At 53.2% G+C, this 17,563-nt stretch overlaps 1 protein-coding gene across 11 annotated transcripts in view; it reads left to right on the top strand.

The window, feature by feature from the left end:
- PLEKHA6 (pleckstrin homology domain containing A6) overlaps window positions 1–17,563 on the top strand; it is a 142,932-nt gene that overhangs the window by 37,534 nt on the left and 87,835 nt on the right. Inside the window, exon 1 of one of the 11 annotated variants that reach the window (XR_011247610.1) lies at window positions 3,406–3,497. The exons of 9 other annotated variants lie outside the window; for them this stretch is intronic. The gene's annotated coding sequence lies outside the window, so the exon portion shown is untranslated. Of the gene's footprint in view, window positions 1–3,405; window positions 3,498–17,563 lie in introns of those variants that run through there. One more of the 11 variants, XM_069545200.1, reaches the window with a different exon arrangement.

Raw genomic sequence — 17,563 nt, 5'->3', positions numbered from 1 at the left:
TTCACACACACACACACACACACACACACACACACACAGAGCTGATGGCCTTAGACAGAAGTGGTCTCTCCTTCCACTAGAATCCCTCTGGCACAATGACTTGTAACACTTACAGGAGTCTACGCTTCTGGTTGTAGGGTAGAAGTCGATCGTACTGGACAAATCGGGGCTGGGTTATAGAAGGCCCTGGGTTTCGAGGTAAGAGGTTTAGCTTTTAGCCTATAGTCAGTGGAGATATGTTGTAGGTTTATGAGCGTGACTAAATTATCATTCGAAGAGGGGAGGAGAGTATGGGTAGTGCAGGTAAAAGTAGAGGAGACCAGATTCAGAGGTATTTCGCCCCCAGGGCATGGAAGCAGTGGAATCGGGGAGTCCATAGCTCAGGTGGGCTCCTGGTCACGGGTAATCTGTAGTTTGAAGACCGCATCATGGATGGGGGAGATTGATTGGTGATGGGAGTTTCTAATGACAAGCAGAGTTATTTCAGGGCCTTAGAGGCTGAGGTTGGAAATCCAAGTCTTAGGATGAATCCGAATTGGTGAGTGGAGGCAGGAAGGCCAGGGTTATGGTGAGAGTTAGGGCGAGTAGGACCCGATTGGGAGATGAGGAAGGCTCCTCTGAGACTTGAGAGGTTTTCACTGGACACCCTCACATGTAGGGGATTTTGCCCTGCGCTCTGGTTCTGGTCATTTGCTAGAAGAGTAGGACTCGGGAAGGGTGAACTCTGGGGGAGGGCTGAGGCGCCCCCGGGACGCCTTAGAGGCCCCTCTTAAAGGGCCCCGGCAGGGCTGTTTCTGGCCGTGAGCGTGGCTGAGGCAGGTGACAGGGCTGTGGCGCGTGGCAGGGCTGTGGGAGGCTGAGGGGGAGCGGCAGCTGCACCCACGCCGCCAAGGTGCCATCCGGCCCCACGCCGGGCTGAGAACGGCGGCCCTTCCCTGCACCTTCCCGCCCGCACAGGGAAGGGGAAGGCGGGGCGTGCCCCGCCTCCTGTCTGCCAGCTTTCTCCCACGGTTGCCTCTGTCTGCTCGTCAACACTGGCACCATCTTTCTGGCACTGCCACCCCTGGAGCTGAGGCTGCCCAGCGTTCCCTGAGTGTCTTCTTGCCTTAGTCCAGTTGCCCTGCCCTGCCGCCTCAGAGATGCATTTGGGATCCAGAATCCTGAAACGCAGCCGCCCCCACCCTACTTCCTCCCCCAAGAGGGGCCTTCTTGGGAGCCTGTCTCCGGTGGGGAAGGCAGGGAGGAGCTTGGTCCAAGGGGCCCAGCCCGGGTGTCTATATGTTGAGTAAAGTTGTCTGCAGAGTTGGGCTGAGGCCAAGCTAAACAGCCCCCCGCCCCACCACCGCCCCCCACACTCGCCAGCTGCCCTAGCCTGGCTGGGAAGGCGGGGGTGGGGGGGTCTGTTGGTTAACCCTTGGAGGCCAAGGGGATGAAAGAGTCCCCTAGGAGGAAAGTGTCTGTCTTTTTCCAGGTGGTGTCATAAGACCGAATCTAGAATAGCAGGCCCAGAGCCTTCATCCAACGGTGAGTTTACAGGAAGTGCAAATATATTTTATGAATAACTAGAAAAGTTTGGAGGCTCGGGATCTTTCATCGACTCTTTTAGCTCAAAGATTTAAGATTTCACTGAACAGGATGCACAGGGGACTTTCCTTCCAACTCACCTTATTGCCTCCCCTACTTGGCTCCTCTCTGAGATGGGGGAGCTATGCTCTCTGTCTTACTCCCCTGCCTAGATGCATGATGGCCTCATGGGACCTTTTTCTGGCACCTGGGCTGAAGCACGTCTGGTCCATACTGCCTGCTCCGCCCTGTCTGAGGCCCGCTCCCAGGGAAGGTTCTGGAGGCAGGGGATTCTCATTTTCCTTCGCGACGGCCACAGTCAGCATCCTGTTACTCTTGCCCGTTTGTATTCAGAACCTAGGGAGAAATGGTCCAAGGCTGGACCTCTCAGAATTCACAGCCTCGGAGGGACTTTGTCATTTTGAATAAGCTGAGTAAGAATTTGTTGTCAATCAGGAGCATGATGAATGGACATTTCTTAAATTTTTAAGGGAATTTATTGCCAGTGAAACCCTGAACTCGCCTGATCTGCCTTTATCCCCTGAGGCCCCTGAACTTGCCTGATCTGGATTTCTAGGTTGCTAACGGTTGGTTGAGGAAGCCCGTCACGGGAGCTCTCCCCAGAGCGGCTGTAAACTAGGACCGGGGGCCTGTCCAGAGAGCAGGACCTGGCCTCTGTGTTTAGTGTCTACCCTTCCCCTGAGGGCCAGGCCCTGGGCTGCCCGAGGGGCAGAAAGGGACTCTGACAGGCAGAGCTGGGTTTCCTGGGCAGTCCCCTAAGATGTGCAACTTCGGATCACTCACTCTCCCCTCTGAACCCCAGCTGTTTAATCAGTGGTGGTCTAGGGCTGACAATGTAAGGCTTCCTCCTTTGGGTTGTGTGAAGCTGCAACTGGGGAGCAGGCCACGTGTATAAAAAGCAATGTGCCAATGTCAGAGATTATTATTTACAGTATTATTCTTAGGAGAGGCAGAAAACTTTGGAGCCCCAGTTGCTCGTGGAAATTCCTGCAGCCCACAACTTCCTCCCTGGAGGAGCAAAGGAGAAGCAACCCTTGGGGTGTGAACTGCCTGCTCTTCCGGAGCCACCCTGCTTTCAATGCTGAAGCCTGATGGCTAGAGAAACCCCAGATCACGCTCCTGTGGGCCTTCCCTTTAGACTGTCCTGTGCCTGCATTTTCCCTCTGATGGGGCTTGTGGGATCGGGGGGGTGGGGGTGGGCTCTGCTGTTCTGCACAGGGTGCTGAGACCCAGCCTTGGTACTGTCTGGCTTGGTGCGTTGTTAGCCTTATGCTTTCTTGGGACGGCGTTGCAGAGCCTGACAGAAACCTGCCTCCTCCTTCCTAGGTGTGGCCAGAACGTTGTTTATGGTAGTGATACCTAGCATTTATAGAGCGTCGCTTCCTGTCTGCACCCTCAACCCTCGTCCTCCGTGCACGCTCCCATCTCTCTGCAGGTGCAGGCTGAGCCCCAGGGTCATATAACTTTATAATGAAGACTCGGAGCTGTTCAGGGACTTGCCTTAGGTTGCAGCCAGCAACTGGCAGAGCCAGGATTTGAGCTTCAGCGTCGGTACTCCCTCTGAGGTTACTTGTGAGGGGTCTTGACACTCAGTGGGAAACTCGTGGTCCACCTCCTCAGGGCCCGAGGGGTGGCTCCAAGGTAACTTTGGGTCTTGTGGCCCCTGAAGGTCATTGAGCATGAGAGATGGGCGGTGGTCATCCCGTGACTGCCCAGCGTGGGCATGAATATGGAGCAGGTGCCTTGGAGGAGCGCTCGGTTAAGCCCGTGTCCCCTTAAGCGGTGTGCCCTGAAAAGGGCGGGCTCCGGCAGGCTGCCTGGATAGGCCTCTCGGCCTGGGGTGGAGCCTGCCCTGGCTCTCCCTGCTCAGGAGGCAGGTGGATCGTCTGTCTCTCTGGACCAGCTGCTGGGAGGTAGGCAAGGGCTGAGGGGCCAGGTTCGTCGAGCCGGCACCTACACGCCTGCGCGCAGCCAGCGAGGCAGGGGCCTCCTCTGAGCTCACGGCCGGGTACGGCCGCTCAGGCTGAGGCTGCGGCTGCGGGGTGGCTGGGCCGGTGACCGAGCCCTGGTTCTGGCTGTGGGCCCCTGGGCCTGGCCTGGCCCCACCCCGTCTCTCTGGCCTCCCTCCTACTGCTGTTTCCTCCTTTGCTCTCTTTTCTCTTCTCCGCCTTTGATTCAGTTACTTCTCCAGCAGCTCTGTGCTCTGGAATGCCCCAGGTCTGGTGCTCACCGCTCCTCGTCCTCCCTTCTGGAGGCATCCGCAGATACCCCAGACCGTCCCGCCCTTCCCCCTGACTTCTCCGTGCCCTCTCCCTAGCCTTGTCTCCCCTCCCGGGAGCTCTGTGAGCCGTAGCTCCAGGAAGTGCCAGGGGAGGACCCGCCTGGGTGGTGCCAGCTGTTTGCCCAGGGTGAGGTTGGCCTCAGCCTGGGTCCCCGGGCTGGGCTGGGGGGCACTGGGGCCCCGGGCTCCGTGGCGGCCTGTGCTGCCGGCTGCTCCCTCCACCTTCCTCCTCTGCTTCCTCCCAGTGGAGGTGGAAAGGCAGCATGGGCTTGATCCGCTTTGCGGGAATGCCGGCTCTTTGGCGGGGTAGTGAGAGGCTAAATTCGGGATGCGGCTGGCAGAGCTATTCGTCTTTGGCTCTGAGCAAGGGTGGTCTGAGGGAAAGCTGGAGTGTGGCGTTCCACCGCCAGAGCTGAAGTATGGCTCCATGGCTGTCTCGGGGTGCGGCCTTGGGAGAGTTGCTTCCTCTGCAGAGCGCTGGCTCTGCCACTGTCAGAGGCCCGAGGGGATCTGCTGCAGAAAGTGCTAAGTGCTGCGGCGGCAGTCCTGGAAAGGGAAAAGCAGTCTGGGGGTCCTCTCCATCATTCTCAAGAGTCGGGGATCAGAGGCCAGAGCCAGCGCCCTGGCCAGTTTGGAGGAGGTTATTACTGCCCTGGGCTTCCCTGGTGGCGCAGATGGTAAAGGATTCACCTGCAATGCAGGAGACCTGGGGTCGGTCCCTGGGTCAGGAAGATCCCCTGGAGAAGGGAAAGGGCTACTCACTCCAGTACTCTTGCCTGGAGGATTCCATGGACAGAGGAGCCTGGTGGCCGACAGTCCGTGGGGTTGCAAAGAATCGGACACGACTGGGTGACTAACACACGCGCATTATTGCACTACCACAGCGATGATCATGGAGCGTCTTAAAAAACTTTTTTATGGTAGAAAGCTACAGACATACACAAAAGTAGAGAGAATAGTGTAATAGCCCTCATACACTCAAAGTTTTTAAGTCATCTCACAGCCCATGTTGTTTTACGTACACTCCCAGTCCTTTCTACCCTCCGATTATTTTGAAGTGAATTCTAGACAGCTTATCACTTCATCTCCAAAGATAGAAACTGAAAAAAATCATGGTCACACCTAAACAAATGAATACTTCCTTAATATAATCAAATATCCAGTTGGTATTCTTATTTTCCTGCTTATCAAAAATTTATTTCCTAGTAAATATTTTTTAAACTTGGCCCCAAATAAGTCCATGCATTGTGGTTGGTTGCTATAGCCAAGAGCCACTCTTACCTATAGGTAATGTTTTTCTTTCTCTTGTAATGTTTTGCTGAAGAAACTGGGTCATTTGTCTTATAGAGTTCTTCACATTCTGGATTTGGCTGACTACGTCCTCATCATGCCATTTAACATGTTCCACTGTCCCTGGAGCCTGGTAGGCCATAGTCCATAGGTTCACAAAGAGGTGGACATGACTGAAGCGACTTAGAACACGCGCACACACTGTCCCTGTATTTCCTGTACATAGATTTAGGGCTTGGCCAAACTCAGCTTCCTTTAATTTATTTACTAGAGGGGCAAGACCCTCTTGGTTGTGGTGTGTACATCGATCAGGAGACACACAATGTCGGGCTGTCTTCCCTTTTGTGTTATTAGCCTCCTTGATGATCATTGCCTAGATCCATCCATTCATTACAGGCTAATGGTCTATAAATGACTCTTTGTAATTAGACGTTGCTTCTTTCATCCCACAGTAAGTGATCTCTTGCTTTGGAAAGAAGCCTCCTTCTCTGGGAGGTGTTGCTGTGGAGGCTGCGTCCACATGGCAACAGGGTGGCCCCCTCCCATCCATCCTGGTGTCTCTGTGGATTGGTAAGACAGGTGTCTTACAAATGCCAGATTGGGAGTCTTAGAAAGAGTCTTTCACACCTCTGCAGCGTTCAGTCAAATTTCAAGTCTTTGTGTTGATGGAGGGCGTCAAAGCCCAGGATACTCCAAATAACTTTTCCAGTTACCTCTGAAACACAGTTCATCTTTAATCAGATTAATGCTCAGACACAAACCTTCGCTATCTCCTGTACCCACCAACATGGCTCATAGTAGTATGCTTGACCTGATAATAACTCCTTTGTATTTGTACAGTAGTTTGTAGTTTACAAAGTACATGCATTTACATGCATGGACGCACACACACACATGCATGAGAGTTTAAGAGTGAAGCGCTGAGGTCAGCTTGCTTGAGTGTGGATTTTGATCCAACTTTCTAGACTCGAGCAAGGGAGCTAACTTCTCTGTGGATCGGTGTCTCCACCTGCCTTACAGGGACATTAAATGAAACAATGTAAACAAAGGGCTTAGCATGTGCCTGACACATAGTAGGTGCTCAGTAGACGTTGGCTGCTGGAACGAGCGATCGGGTGCCTAGCTGTGAGATCTGCAGACCCTCCAAGGGCAGAGCAGTGGCAGACAGTTGAGAGCTTGCTGTATGTCACAGATACAGGATTGTACGCCAGCTGTTCCAGCAGCCACCAGTAAGGAGGTCAAGGAGCACTTGGTAGCAATTTCATTTCTTTTCAGCTTAGCCAGAGTCATCAGAAAGCAGCCTAGGGCTTCAGCCCAGACTTTAAGGATGATGAGGTTGTATCCAGAGAAGTCGCTCTCAGAAACGCAGCAAGTCAGAAGATGTGCATAGAATGGGAAAAGCAGTCTGGCCTCCCTGGCTCCCTGGCGCCTGCTCTGTCCCTGCCTTAGGAATGGGAGCAGGCAGGCGGGAGCGGGAGGCCACAGGGGTTGGCTGAGACTCGCTCTTGTATTTTTCCCTTTTGGAGGCCTGACTGTTTCTTATCCTTGAGGAGGCCCCCTGAGGCCTTGGGCCTAGTGAGCCAGGGGGACACTCCTCCTCCCCGGGAGCTTGCAGTCCCCCGGGGCCTGGCACAGCTGCTTGCCCATCTGCCCATGCAGATCAGAGATAGAAATCTGCAGCTAGACAGGCAGACACAGCAGCCCACCTGGGCAGAGGCAGAAGCCTCCTTACAAGGTGCCAGTCGGGCACGGGACTCGGTGCGCTCCTCAGGCTCAGTGGGCCAGAGGCGCCAGGCGCCCTGCAAGGGGCTCACAGCAAGAGCGGGGACTAGCAGGAACCAAACTTGTGTGCTCGTGTGAGCTCTGATCGCTGGCTGGCTCTCGAACTCTCAAGCGCTGAGCTGTGTAGACAACAGGGCGCCGTTTGTGGGCCTCGTGAGAGACAGACAGGGCTGAGAGGAGCAGGGAGTGAGCCCTCGGTGGGAAGGCGGGCAAGCAGTGAGCTCGCACTGCCTTCCTAGGCATCAAAACAGGAAGACTGGTACTGAATGAACAAAATAAATGGCTTCTTTTCTGTTTGCTGGCGCCGGCCTGTTGTGTCCTTGAGCTGCTGCTTTTGCTGGGAGCCCTGCCTTGTGACTGAAGCGTGTGAGCAAAGTTTCCATCCCAGGCAGAGGAGAAAGTGGTAAGGGAGAGACTGGGGCGAGGCGGAAACCCAAGTACCCGCTTTGTCTGTAACTCCAGGCTACAGAGGCTACTGTCTGGAGCTGGCTTCTGCCTGGGCCTATTCTAAGCAGAGGACCCCAGGGTTTGGGCAGTGAGCAGAGTTCAAGGGCACAGAGCCCTGAACATTTGGATGATAGAGCCGGAGTGAGGCTGGATTAAACTTCCTCCCAGAGTGCCTAGCTCCGTGCTGGCACGCCAAAGGCACTCGTGAAGTACAAACTGAGTGAATGGATGGATGGATGGATGGATGAACCAGTCAAGGAGAAAGAAAAGGGGTTTGACTACATTTCTCCTTAGATTCTTTAAAAATTCTCTAACTTGATCCTTAGGGTTTGGACTTCGGTCTCAAAATGGTTGTCTGTTAGGAATGTGTCATAAATTGAGGCAAAGCTTGATTATCTATCCCACAGAGCTCTCTTCATGAATTAACCAGGATTTGGGGCTTCTCTTCTTTGCCTTTTATCTCCCCATCTCTGCGTGCTCCCTTGGGTGGGTGTGCAGGACAGAGGCATGCAGTTGTACTTAGAACCTTGGAGTGAGAGTTGGGGAAGTCTGTAGCCTTCAGCTCAGTGAGTCCTGCACCCCCGGGTTCTGGGTCTGGGTGTCAGTGCCCTTTTTGCCCCGTGCTTCTCACGGAGTGCATGCTATAGGACATTTGCTGAGTTAAGAAATGACTAAGTCGGCAGAGGCAGGAGGGAGAAGCTTTCTCCATCCTATCTTCTTCACCCCTGTTCCTTCTTCTGGGCCTTAGAATGGGGCAGACTCCTTTAAGGGACAGAGGAGCTGAGTACCCAGTCATGCCCTCTGGTCTCCTTGAACTCAGGGGCCCAGTTTGAGCTGGGCTCTGTTTCAGCTGGCAGAAGGGGCATGGAACCGGAGCCTGCCCTCGGCCATAGAGAAAGGCAGCGCAGCAGGACTGGACACGTTGAGTGCTCAGCAGCCTGCCCTACAAACCAGCTTAGGGAAAATTAAATGGATTCAAGCCAGGGGAAGCTCAGTCCATGGCACTGGACTCTTCAGGGGGGATGCTGGGCAGGGTGAAGAATGGGGGGCATTGCCCCTCTTCATGCTCTGTCCGGTCTGGAAGTTAGTAGCTGCTTGCTTGGCTGTGCTTGGCACTGGCCACCTGGAAATGGCTGTTATTGCCTTTCCCCATGTCCATCTTTTAGTGTCCCTCGCCTGCTCTGACCCCTGAGATCTTGGTAGGATGAAGTGACCTCTGGGGAAAGTCAGGGAGCAGAGTCTTGCCTTATGGCCTCCGCCTGGGTTTGCTTGCAGGCTATTCTAAGAAATTTCCAAGAAGGAACTTTTTCAGGGCGCAGGGTCCTGAGCATCTTCAGTTGTTTTCTAGCAGATTTTCAAGTGCAGAAGGCAAACTTATCTAGGTCTTCTGGAGGAACTAAGGCCCAGCAAGGCCAGTTTGTGCCCAAAGGCTCACTGGGAGGCATCAGGGCACTTGACCTCCCAACCCTGGGACCTGACCTCTCAATATTTCTGAGCATCAGGATTCCACATGGTGCCTGTGGGTTCTCTGCCAAACCAGAGACTTCTTTTACATGTGAGCCCTTCACTAGGGTGGCCCGTTTGTCCTGATGTGTCTCTGCTTTAGCACTGAGAGTCCAGCATTCTGGGAACCCTTCATTGCTGGGCAAACTGGAACAATTGGCCACCCATCCCTGGGGATTCTCACTCTGTCAGCCCTCTAACCCTGGCCTGCTTTTCTCCATGTTGCTTAAATCACAGGGAATCACAGGGAACATTTTCCCCCCACCATTCAGCTTCTGTGGGCTGACCCTAGCGATCCAAAGTCACAGATAACTGGGCAGAGATGTCACCTGCCCAAGGTGCATGAGGCACTTCTTCCCCGTCTCTCAGGAGCTCTAATACAATCAGAAGAGTTGCTCCTCTCTGCAACTGGAGCACCTGAAGCGCTGCCTGGAGATGGCTCCTGCCTGTCCGTCGCCGAGAGCTCCGACCAGACCTCACGTTTCTGCATCTCTTCTCCTCTGAGTAACTCCAAGCATCCTCTGGTCTCTGCTCTCCTGGACCCTAGCATGGTTCCTGTGCCAGAGGACGAAGACAGGTACAGGAGACACACACCTCTTAAGAACTAGAGGAGCTGAAGTCTAGGGATGGTGCAGTAAGCTTTTGGCCCAAGATCACACAGAAGCACTAAGATCAGAATCAAGTTATAATTCAGCAACCTTTAGGCACAAATCTTCAGCATTTGTGATTTCTGGAATAGCCTCTCCCGCTTCAAATCATTTCTTCTGAATCTTGTCCCTCCCACTTAAGATTTTGTCAGAGAAAGCCGCCTCAGAGAAGATTATTTCTGCCTGCTCTTTCCTTGGCCCCTGTCCCCGTCTTGTTGGTGGTGAGACTTTTCCTAAGTGGCCCGCCTCCTTTTCTGATGGGGCCCGAAAATAGCCAGAGCTGGAGTTGCCTAGTCCCGTCCTTCCCGTCCCCTCCCATAAAGGAGTTATTCACGGAGGCCCTTCTCTTTAGCCTATTTATAAACTTTTCCAGCATGTCTTTGTCCTGGTGACGAACACTACTGTACCCTCCTTAACGCTGCCTTCTACTTCGGCCTCGGTTGAGATGCTAGAAATTTCCTTCCTGGGGACTCTGGTCTTCACCGTTCATAGCCCCGATTCTTACCAGGCCTGTTTTGCAATCAAGTCAGGGTGGAGAGCTGCCCTTTGGGGAAGAGGCCCACCGGTCGTGGCTGGACTCTGGGGCGCAGACACTGGGGAGGACTTGTGAAGTCCTTGTGCAGCTGACACACACCCTCCGCCCCTACCCTAGGCTGGATGTCTGTCACACTTCATTACAGCCGGGGGTGACTCATGCAGAAACTTGCGGGCCCAGGGCAGAAGTGTGACTTCAGCCTTCACTCAGCGCTCACCAGAACACTCATTCAGTGTGCTTGCAGTGGGAACTGCGCGGCTATCATGGATGGCAGGAGCGTATGACCCGCACTGGCTGACGTGGTCAAGAGCTCAGCTCTGGGGTCTGTCTGACCGGGTTCTGTCCAGGGCCTGCCATTCTGGGTATTTACCTCATTTTATCTCATCTATACAAGGGAGATGGTAAGAGCCGTCTCAAAAGATGGTTGTGAAGATGAAGTGAGTTGCATTTAGGATTACGCCTGACACAAAGTATGCACTCAGATAGCCGTTATTATTAGCTGGCTCATACCTGCTGCCATTTGCCTGCCTAGCGAGTTCATTCATTTGACAGACATGTACTGAGTGCCTATTACGTACCAGGAATACACAGATAAACTTCTTCAAAGTTTCCAGTTGCACAAGCATTTTCTAAGGCTCTCTGTCTTTGCTTTAGCCTCTTTTTTCCTCGAGATCCATTGGCAGCAACGGAGTTTGAGAAGTGGGTTGTCACTCAGGTCCCATCTTGATGACCCTCGTCTACCTGTTATGGGGCAGGGTTTCATGCATCGGTCACTCGCCTGGTGTCAAAGGACCTGAAAACTGTTGATGACCTGGCTGCTAACCAGGTCCTAGCAACCAGATGACCTTGAACAGGTCACTTAATCTTCCTGGGCCTCGGTGCCTGCCTCTTTCAAATGGAATCATGATCTCTTTCGACCTTACCTTGTACGGGTGCTCCACGGATAAAATGAGATAATGGATGCAAAAGCACCTTGCAGAAGTAAAAGTTCTCTGTTAATGACAGATGTGAGGATGACAAAGAGGAGACAGTTTTCAGAGAGCTCCCCACCTAAGGGCCTCCCCCAGGGAAGGACCTGAAGGGGATTAGCAGCAGCGCACGAAGCTCCTCGAGGGCACTGAAATGTCCAGCACTTAGCAGAGCGCTTGGCGCATAGTAGAAGCACAGTGCATGCCTGGCACATAGTTGAGGGGCCTCAGTAAAGGCTTGTCAAATGAAAGGCTGTAACAAATAGTTCGCTCCAGCACAGCTGCAGGGGGGCATTAAGTTCTGAGGAAATACGGAGCGAAGGCAAGGCTGGTGTTGGGCATGGTCTGTTAGGACCACGCCAGAGCTAAAGTCACACAGTTTAGAGCCTTCACTTATTAATAATACACCATTATTTCCCTTAAAGGAAAGAAGTCTGGGTGCACATAGGTGCTCATTTGTTCGAATATTTGAGCTGGGCAGCGTTGAGACTAGGATCAAGGGATGGTCAGACTGACCTGAGGTCCTGTCTAAGCTCTGCAGCCCGCGTGTAGCCTTGAGCAGTTTTCTCAACCCGTCAGGACCATCCTGAAAGAGATGATTCAGATTTAGGATGGGAAGAAGGAGGAAAACTTGCGTCAGTAAAATGACACTCCATGAGACAGGAAAGGCATCTGCGAAGTCCCCGGGCCGGTTGGCTTGGTTTGAGTTGGGGGGTGGGGTGGTCACAGGAGAAGTGAAAGGAATGTTAGACAGTAGCCCCTGAAGCCCAGACTGAGGAGTCTGCTTGGGCAGTAGCTCCAGCAGGATTTTGAGAGAGAAATACTGGTTAGGGGAATGTGGAGGGGCACATTTGCGAAGCTGATCGTGGCTGCTGGGGGAGAAGACCGTGGGCGGCCCGTTCTCTGCTGTTTCCCTGTTAGGAGAAGAATCTCAGTGGTTGATAGCTCTGGATAACAGGGACAGTGGTTGAGGCTGCAGGGACCCGGGCCACCTGCCCAGCAGCGGCTAATGACACTTCGAAGGTGGTAAAAGCTGGACGGCAGCCCTCTGCCCTGCAGTCCCACTGGCTTCCCCAGTCAGGGTGGGGAGCTGGCCCGGCTTATTTGTTTTGGAAACTTCTGTTGCAGCGGAAAGGAAAGGAATTGAGAGTTTCTAGCGGGCCACCTGGGTAGCTAGGACTAAAGTCATGCAGTTTAGAGCCTTGAGTTAACACATCATTATTTCCTCCTTAAAAAAAAGGAGTCTGGGCACACACAGGTGCTCATTTGCTTGTATATTTAAACTGGGCAGCATGAGACCAAGAGCAAGGGCTGGTCAGACTGATCTGAGGTCCTAGCTAAGCTCTGGTACCTGCTATGTGACCTTGGGCAGCTTTCTCATCCTCTCTGAGCGTCACCTGACTCATCTACAGAGGCCTTTGTCAGAGAGTTAATTTGAGGATTAAAAACAATAGTATGGAGAGCAGTGCCTACACAGTATGTAGTGAAGTTCTCAGAAGTGGTCGTCGTCTGTGCTCTCAGCTTCTCCTGCTAAGACAAAGCGAGCAGAGCAGCCCATGTGGAGCCCACGGGCTGGTCCTGGCCTCTGCTTTTCCTGACTGGGCGGTAGGCTGGGCTCTGTGCCTGTAATGCCCTGGACGCTGGCGACATTGGCGACCCCAGACATGAGACCGCCTTTCCCTCTCTGTATCCTGGTGCCTCACAGGGCCTGGCACAGAGCAGACGTTTACTGCATGTCTGCTGAATGAAAATGAATTTAACTGAATGAATTTAATTTAAATGAACTTTAACTTTAAAGTTCATGGTCTAGCAGAGGAGACAGACTTGTAAACAAAGAATTGAGAAAAATAAGATTAGATGCACGGAGTGCTTTGCAAATAGAGAAAGGAAGACGGAAACACCTGAGTGGAATTCAAGAGCAGCTGGGGGGGCAGGCTTGGGCTCAGCCTCAAAGTGTGGGTGCGGGAGTGGAAGGGGGCAGCTCAGGCAGAGGAACAGTGTGCTTGGAGGGGAACTGGAAATACGTCAGCATGCCGAAATGCAGAGAACATGTCTGGGATCCTGGAGTAGGAGGCTGGGGTGGGTGTGGCTTGTGAAGACCCTTGGCAGCTCTACTGGGAGGTGGGTTTAATCCTTTCAGGGTCTCAGCCCACTGGGGCACCATTTGCTTCCTCTTTCTCGTTGCCCTGGCTCGTCCTTAGGGCCCTGCACAGATGAGATCCTACCCGAGGATCCGAGAGGCCTGTGGCCTGCCTGAGAGAACACCGCACGTGAGCCGTAGGGTCCGAATGAGAACTCAGCGCCCTTGGCTTTCCCCGACCGATGCTTCAGTAGTGGGTTGTCCTTGTTGGTGTCTCTGTGGCCTCCAGCTGACACGATCCCACATGCTGCCTTGCAACAACCTCCCCGTCCGTTCAGAGAGCCCAGTGTGACTGAGCCGGGACGTGGCTCCCCCACCCAGCTCTTTGGTGCAAAGGAGAAGCCAAAAGATCTGCTGGAATAACTTTCTGCTTCACTGCTAGGTTCCTGGCTGCCTGGCGTGTGCCAGATTTGGCTTGAGGGCTTGTATTTCCGAAGAGGGTGGGCAGGACTTGCAGAGTGTGATGGCATCGTTCTGGACTTTCTGGAGAAAGCCAGGAAGCCCCTCTGCCCTCTCCTGCCCCACCTGCCGCCCTCAGGGCCAGTGTGCCTTGCAGACCGGGGGTCTCCACAAGCGCGTGCGGAGTGAGCAGGGGCCTGCGTAGGAAGGGCTTGGGGACCTGGTACTTTCTAGAAAAGCGGGAGGAGCAAGGGGGCCTCACAGGGGCTCAGGCTGAGCAAGAAGCCTCCTTAGCTCCTCGTCCCAGGGAAATTCTCAAGAGAGGCCAGCTTGCTGAGTTATGGTTTCCAGTGCTTTCCCGAGCGCTGCAGGAGCCCCTTCCCACACGGGCTGCACCTCCATCCCGCCGCAGGGAGGTGGGATGGCCTTTTCCGGGGAGGCTTCTTCAGGTTCCTGTGGTGCCAGCTCCTCACCTGGGAAGCACCCCCAAAGCTCACCCCACCTCTGGGGCTGAGCATCCAGGGGAGGGGCTGCCCCAGCCTGGATTGCCGGTCCCCTTCCCCTGAATCCACGCCCATCATCCAGGACAGAAAGGAGCCTCCATTGACAGGTGGGTGCGGCAAGGCATGCGGGATGGCGCAGGCATGCCCGAGAAGCAGCAGCACCCATCCCCTCACTTTCTCAAGGTGGGAGAGAGAGGAGGGCAGTGGCCTCCTGGGACCCTGCCAGGCCTGCCTGGTAGCTGACGACCACCCCCTTTCGAGTGCTCCGTAAGTCTGTCCTGGACGGGCTCTGGGGGCTGCAGCCTGCGTCTGTGCGTCCCAGTGTGACCTAGATCAGTGGAGGGTCACGTGCGTGGTCCAGCCCTGTTGCCTTGAGGTGACATTCTCTCCTGGCGCCTGCTCAGCCCTCCTTCCCCGCTTGCTCCTGCCTGCCTTCCTGCTTACGCCCCCTTCTCTCCTCCTTCCCTCCTTAGTCCTCCCCCCCTTTCATCTTTCTCTTCTCTCCCTGCCCTCTTTGTCCATCCCACCTTCCCTGCCTTCCCACCCTTTCTTGGCCAGACATTTATTAGGAAATCACTAGCTGCTAGATACCAGGAATGCAAAGATTAGTAAGACATGGATACTGCTCTCGAGGAACTCAGAGTACTATGTGGGAGACAGATCCATAAACAGACCATCGCAACACGGGATGATAGCGAGGCTCAGAAATACCTGTGCAGGAGAGGGAGTGGTCCTTTTCACTGGAGTGTGGATGGGGGGAGCGGGGCAAGTGGTGGGGGAGAGATGTTCCTACCACCTCCAGTAGGAGCCTGGCCTTGCTGGGACCTGCCCTCACTTATATTCACAAAGGCTGCGACCAGGAGCAAGTCCTTACCCTCCCTTGATCTCAGTTTTCCCATTTATTTTTTTGAAAAGGGTTGTTTGAAGCTTACTACAAATGAAAATATACAAACAAAAGCAGGGGTTTTGCCTTGTAGGAGGCGATGTGAGCCAGCTCTCATTGGAGGGACAGTGAACAAGGATGCTGGGGACTCCAGACGCAGTGGCCCGTCCAGCTGGTGGGACAGGAGTGGCTGCCCCTCCCCTTGCTCTGTGCTTTTTCTGTGGCAGGTGCACGACTCGGCGGCCCTGGGAAAGGAGAGGCTTCGTTCACAGTTACAGCTGTGTGGTCTTTGTCTGTCCTCTTTCTTCCCACCAGAAGTATCAGCTGGGTTTGATGAAGCCCATGGTTGGTTTCAGAGACAAACTGAGTGTCCTGTGTTAGGGGAGTTGGCATCGATGTCCAGGTGGGAAGCAAACTAGGGCAGACTGAGAGCCAGGTGCTACCAGACACTTTGTGACGGGGGGACCTGACTCCCTCTTTTCTTGTCTTCCAGAAACCTTCCCACTCTCTGCTGAACGTTCACGCAAGTGACCTTGGGCAAGGTTGGGAGATAGAAGGATCTTGCCCTTCCCAGCATCTCTGGACCATCAGTTCAGTTCAGTTCAGTTCAGTAGCTCAGTCGTGTCTGACTCTTTGCGACCCCATGAATCGCAGCACGCCAGGCCTCCCTGTCCATTACCAACTCTCGGAGTTCACTCAGACTCACGTCCATCGAGTCATTGATGCCATCCAGCCATCTCATCCTCTGTCATCCCCTTCTCCTCCTGCCCCCAATCCCTCCCATCATCAGAGTCTTTTCCAATGAGTCAACTCTTCGCATGAGGTGGCCAAAGTACTGGAGTTTCAGCTTCAGCATCATTCCTTCCAAAGAAATTCCAGGGTTGATCTCCTTCAGAATGGACTGGTTGGATCTCCTTACAGTCCAAGGGACTCTCAAGAGTCTTCACCAACACCACAGTTCAAAAGCATCAATTCTTTGGTGCTCAGCTTTCTTCACAGTCCAACTCTCACATCCATTCATGACCACTGGAAAAACCATAGCCTTGACTAGACGGACCTTTGTTGGCAAAGTAATGTCTCTGCTTTTGAATATGCTATCTAGGTTGGTCATAACTTTTCTTCCAAGGAGTAAGCGTCTTTTAATTTCATGACTGCAGTCACCATCTGCAGCGATTTTGGAGCCCCCCAAAATAAAGTCTGACACTGTTTCCACTGTTTCCCCATCTATTTCCCATGAAGTGATGGGACCGGATGCCATGATCTTTGTTTTCTGAATGTTGAGCTTTAAGCCAACTTTTTCACTCTCCACTTTCACTTTTATCAAGAGGCTCTTTAGCTCCTCTTCACTTTCTGCCGTAAAGGTGGTGTCATCTGCATATCTGAGGTTATTGATATTTCTCCCAGCAATCTTCATTCCAGCTTGTGCTTCTTCCAGCCCAGCGTTTCTCATGATGTACTCTGCATATGAGTTAAATAAGCAGGGTGACAATATACAGCCTTGACGTACTCCTTTTCCTATTTGGAACCAGTCTGTTGTTCCATGTCCAGTTCTAACTGTTGCTTCCTGACCTGCATATAGGTTTCTCAAGAGGCAGATCAGGTGGTCTGGTATTCCCATCTCTTCAGAATTTTCCATAGTTTATTGTGATCCACACATTCAAAGGCTTTGGCATAGTCTATGAAGCCAAAATAGATGTTTTTCTGGAACTCTCTTGCTTTTTCCATGATCCAGCAGATGTTGGCAATTTGATCTCTGGTTCCTCTGCCTTTTCTAAAACCAGCTTGAACATCTGGGTGTTCACGGTTCATGTATTGCTGAAGCCTGGCTTGGAGAATTTTGAGCATTACTTTACTAGTGTGTGAGATGAGTGCAATTGTGCGGTAGTTTGAGCATTCTTTGGCACTGCCTTTCTTTGGGATTGGAATGAAAGCTGACCTTTTCCAGTCCTGTGACCACTGCTGAGTTTCCAAATTTGCTGGCATATTGAGTGCAGCACTTTCACAGCATCATCTTCCAGGATTTGAAACAGCTCCACTGGAATTCCATCACCTCCACTAGCGTTGTTCGCAGTGATGCTTCCTAAGGCCCACTTGACTTCACATCTCTGGACCACAGAGAAGATGAAATGGCACATGACGAGAAAGCACCTGAGTCCTCTGGAATAAAGGGTGTGAGAGCGATTCATATCTTCCAGCCAGGTTCACACTGCCCAGATTGAGTGCTTGACGCAGACGGTCATGAGCCCTGCTAACCAACTTCGCTTCCTCCAGCCATTGTAGTAGAACTCTCTGCACTCTGTGATGGGACCCTGGGGGTGCTGTTTGCTGAACTCGAGCATTAGAAAATTAAGTTGCCTGGCTTTGAGGTGAGTGCAGAAGAAGCCCCCCTCTCGCAGACACAGCCGTCTCCTCCGTGGCACAAGCTTCTTTGGTCGGCTTCCCTTTCACACGTGAGAAGGTGGCATCAAAGGAAGCGGACAGTGTGGTGTGTGCAGCGCGAAACAGCCCAGGCTGGGCGGTCAGAGTTCAGAGTCGGGCTCCGCTGCGCGAGCTCACCTCTCGGTGCTGTTTCCTTGGAAGATGGGCCTAGTAATACCACAC

Source organism: Ovis canadensis, chromosome 12 (assembly GCF_042477335.2).
Source record: "Ovis canadensis isolate MfBH-ARS-UI-01 breed Bighorn chromosome 12, ARS-UI_OviCan_v2, whole genome shotgun sequence".
Taxonomy (NCBI): Eukaryota; Metazoa; Chordata; class Mammalia; order Artiodactyla; family Bovidae; genus Ovis; species Ovis canadensis.
The sequence above is the reverse complement of the archived record's forward strand: the minus strand, read 5'-3'. Positions and strand labels throughout refer to the sequence as shown.